This window comes from Lactuca serriola, chromosome 5 (assembly GCF_051521515.1).
Source record: "Lactuca serriola cultivar US96UC23 chromosome 5, Lser_US96UC23_V15, whole genome shotgun sequence".
NCBI lineage: Eukaryota > Viridiplantae > Streptophyta > Magnoliopsida > Asterales > Asteraceae > Lactuca > Lactuca serriola.
The window spans coordinates 133,151,070-133,155,931 of NC_136412.1; the positions used below are offsets into that span (position 1 = coordinate 133,151,070).

The following is a 4,862-nucleotide window of genomic DNA, read 5'->3' on the forward strand; positions in this document are numbered from 1 at the left end:
GAGCTCAAGAAAGAGCTAGGAAGGATGTTGAGCGTGCTTTTGGAGCTCTGAAGAAACGGTGGTTCATACTGAAAAAACCAACAGCTTATTTGGGCGAGGAAAAACTTCAAGAAATCATGTATACGTGTATTATATTGCATAACATGATTATTGAAGACGAAGGAAGAGCGATATGTGCGTTTGACGAGGAAGAAATAATACCAGAGACACAACCAATAGAAATTGGTGGCGAAGAGTATATAAACAGAAGAGCAGAGATACGTTGCAATGAAACATTTCATAATCTTCGCAATGACTTGGTGGAACACATTTACGGGGTTCAAAACATTAACCTTAATTTGGATCCACCGGATGACCCCGAAGACGAGTTCTCGGAGAACGACTTTATGTAGTTTCCTTTAGTTATTTTATTTATGTTTTTTAAGTTTATAGGGTTATTTAAATGTCATGTGTGTGGTTTTTTTTTTTAGTAACGCAATGTACTGTTTTTTTTTTATTTTCAAGTAATGAAGAATTATGTTTTTTTTTTATTAAAATAGAAGGTATATTAAATTAAATTAGTTAAAAAAAAAAAGAAGTTTTATTAAATTAAAATACTTAAAAAAAACAAAAAAATAAAAGAAATACAAAGTGTGGCACGACACCCTTGGTGTGGCAAGAAACCACACTTAAGTGGTAAAATGTGACGTGGCGTTTACGTGGCGAGGAAGGGAGTGCGGTTTCGGTGGCACCACTCCCTCCAGCCTAATAAGTCAATTTCTACCTTAAAATCATGTCAGCTTTTGTTCCATGCTTTCATATACTTTAGTGTTTTCCTTACTTAGTTCTCTGACTTTTAGAAAAACAAAAACAAAAAGAAAAAAACAAAAACAAAAGAGAGAAAATAAAAAATTGAAAATAAAACAAAATTGTGTTTTATGTTTCCCAATTAAAAATAAGTGAAAAAAATAAACATTTTATTCTTTTATCTCTAAATTATTTGGAATTAAAGAAAAATTATGAGGGATTTTCAATCTAACACCAACTTTTCCATTTCCATTCTTTTGTTTGTTAAGTTGAACTCAGTTCAAAATTCTTGCGCTTTATAATTGTTTGCGGTCATCGGGAATCATTTTAGGGTCCAAATCGAAAAAGAAAAGGAGCAGCAGTCACGATTGGAAGGGATGATACGATGGAAAACTCAAAAAAGCCAAGCAATAAGGCCACCACTTCAGCCCACGAGAATACAGTTACAATTGGTAATGGTTTTGCGCCCATTTTGAACCAAGAGAAGGAGCATCTTGTCAAAATTGAGAAGAATCAGGATATTGACAGCGCAACTGGGATCAAAGAACCAGATCTGGTAGAGTTTTCTTCTCTTCGACAAACAACGATGGATCTGGATCCCTATAAGGATGCAGTCGCGGAAATAGTTTCAGCGAAAAGAAGGTAGTGGAAGATCGTATATTCAGGGGAGATCCCTCCACAAAGAAACATCTTGTATCTAAAACTGGAAGGAAAAAAGGGTGATGCTCTGTTTCATATATTAGGTATGTATTTTCTTCTCCACCTTAATTTTTGCATATCATTTATCAACCACTAGGCTCATATCACAGAGGCTAGAGTCTCTTACACTTGTTTCGGTGTATGGTTGAGAAAAGTTTTTATAGCAATAAAAGTGTATTTATGTTTGTGTCAATTAACTTAAATTGTTTCTTACAGGGGAAGAGTTAATAGCAAAACAAGTGGAATAGAGAAAAAAGAAGTTTCACAAGTTTTGACTCAAACAAAAGATGATCGGGTTGTTCTTTTTATAAACAACGTTTTAATTCTAATTCCAACTATCGATAATATATATATATATAATACCTTTAGATACTCTGTTTCTCTCAAGCCACTTAAACATCTATTAACCAAGAGTGATGACACACAAGCTAATATTCGGAGTTTCCTTGAACAAATAGTTTCGTAAAGTGACATCAATTTTTCTCTATGATTTACGTGGATGTGATTATTCAAGTGACTTCCCACATGACATGAAAATTGAGAAGTTTTATCGCTGTTTACACACGCCATAAAAACAAATTTTGATTTAATGGTTCTTATTTGGTATAGAATGCAAAAAATCATTCATGGAAATGAAGACTATAGACCATTCTTTTAGAAGTTGACTATTGGCTCAAGATTAGTGTATGATAGAAGTTGATGTAGTCATATAGTACAGAACCAAACAGAGGCTAAATGTCACGTTTATTGTTAGACAAAAACTTGCGAAAATACAAAATAAAAGGCTCAATTTAATGTCTAAGATCGGGAAAATGATTTAAAAGACCAATTAAATTTCAAAAGCGTCCATATTACCCCAATTATGTTTTTGTTGTTCAAGAAACACCAACGAAGAAATGTTTTTATTAAAAAACCAAATAAAGTTAACAGTGAAATTTAGGTTTTATAATAGTGACTGGCATCTTGTAGGTAAACGATTAGGGGTAAATGAGTTGACATATTTCTGTTGAGTTGGCATATATATGTGGTGTGTTGGCATATCTACGTCGCATTAGTCTAAAAGTTACATATTATAAGTAGATATAGGGCATAATGGGGGATACAACTCCTTAATCAATCGACTTCTTCAACATGGCTTCTTCGTCTCGATCCTCCAACTCATGCTCAAGGTCAAAAATTTTCAAGTCAAAGAGCACAATTGATAAGGCAAATCCTTGTGATTGTGGGTTTCCTTCTCGTATCTGGATATCAACAATAGAGGCAAATCCTGGTAAAAAATTTAGGGCTTGTCTTAACTTTTTGGTAAGTGTATCTAAAAGCTTGTTCTTGTTTGGGTCCGTTCTTGTTTTTCTTGCTACAATATTGTTTGTTTATGTTATAATTGAAGATGAAGGATCCAAAGGATAAATGTGATTTCTGGGAATGGGTTGATGAAGATGAAGAAATTATAACCAAGAACAAGAATAAGAAAGATGAAGAACATGATTTCAATACTGAAGTGAAGATTGCAATATTGGAACATGATTTCATAGAGTACAAGGTGAAGACTGATAAGGAATGTAAGAGTTTTAGAAAGGAATTGGATAAAATGAAATGTTCCGTGTTGATGTTTGTTGTTTTGTTTGTAGTGAAGTACATGATGTAGTGTTAATGTGAATATGTAAAGGAAATGTAGTTTGAAATTATCAGGATATGTATCTTCAAAGTAGTTTCATTAAACTCATGTAATGTGGTTATGAAATGGGAATGAAAAGAAGGTGTTTATGAAGATTGATACACATAATAGCATTACACTTTTATCAAATGATAATAGCATAGGAAAAATAGTGCATAAAACTTTTTGACATTATGTATGTAATTTGTGTTTTAAATGGTCTTTCAACACAAGGGGCAAAATTGTCCATAAAATTGTTTTAAACTATTTTAACAGTTTTAAGTGATAACAGCAGGGGTAAAATTGTCCATAAAACTGTTTCAAATTGTTTGAGTGATAACAGCAGTGCAATACACATAATTGTCCATAAAACTATTTTAACAGGTTTTCATAGGCAAAATGGTCCACACAACAAGCTCCACAAAACTATTTTTACCAAATTTAAAATAGTTTTAACAAACAGGGACAAAATAGTAAACTGTTATAATATGCATAAAAAGTATTAAACTACATATTAAGCATAATTAAACCACATAATCAAGCATGTGCACAAGGCACTAAATGTTGGTAAATGTGCACAGCACCAAAAGACAAGCCTAAGCATCAAAAGACAAGCCTAAGCACCAAAAGATGTGCACTAAGCACCAAAAAATGTGCCATTTCATAGTATTTGACATAATCCTAATACAAAACACCTATCCTAGTTTAAAGTGATTGGATTTTCTTGACTTTCCCCACTTCCATCTTTTGTTACCATTTTCGTCCTTAACTTCAGTTTCGTGATCCTCTCAGAAGGTAATCACCTTTTGTTGGCAACAAAATGATGAAAAAAACAGGTTGATGCTGATGGTGGTCAACTTCATCAAAAACAGCTTCATGGTGGTCAACTTCATCTTAAACAACAACTTCAATGTGGTGAACTTCATCTTGAACAACAGCCTCTTGATGGTCTTAAACATGATCTTGATGGTCTTCAACATGATTTTCTTGGTGGTCTTCAACATGATCTTCTTGATGGTCAATTTCATCTTCTTGATGGTCAATCTCATCCTCTTGGTGGTCAATTTCATCTTCCTGTTGGTCTTCAATATCACCTTTTTCAATAGCCCCTTCTACACCAACCCCATCTTCAACAACCCCTTCTTCAGCAACCCCTTTTTTAACATCACCTTCTTCAACAACACCTTCTTCACCAACTGCTTCTTCACCAACCCCTTCTTCAACATCACCATCTTCTCCAACAGTTACTTTATTTGCTGCATTGTTAAAAGAAATGAATTTATTATTATATAAATGTAGATGAATTAATAATCAAAATAAAAATCAACCTTCTGTGAGCAATGGACATCGCCTCCTGTTGTGTCCTTCTTGATGATACTTACTACATCTTGCGATGGACATCCCCGTATTGTCAATTGTATGCCTTCCTTCATTCTCTGTAGGACATTTCCTTCTATTTACTTTGTGCCTTCCTGGCATTCTCCTACGCCTAGGTGGTAATATGGGATCACATAGAACATCATGACACATGTTAGCTCCATTAATTGGTTTGACATGATACATATAACAACTTCCAAACATGCTTGTTTTAAACCATACAACTACATAGTCCTCTGCATTTCCATTCAGGTATAATATTGCAGCAATGGCATGCACACAAGGGATACCACTGATTTGCCAGGCTCTACAGCAACAAGTTTTGCGTTCAAGGTGAATTGCATAA

The 4,862-nt window shown here is 33.9% G+C and overlaps 1 long non-coding RNA gene across 1 annotated transcript; it reads left to right on the plus strand.

Annotated features, from left to right (window-relative positions):
• The first annotated feature begins 975 nt into the window (after positions 1 to 975).
• Positions 976 to 1,872, plus strand: LOC145051236 (uncharacterized). The gene is made up of 2 exons (XR_013683472.1): positions 976 to 1,529; positions 1,702 to 1,872. It is a non-coding gene; the product is annotated as an uncharacterized LOC145051236 (long non-coding RNA).
• Positions 1,873 to 4,862: the final 2,990 nt, after the last annotated feature.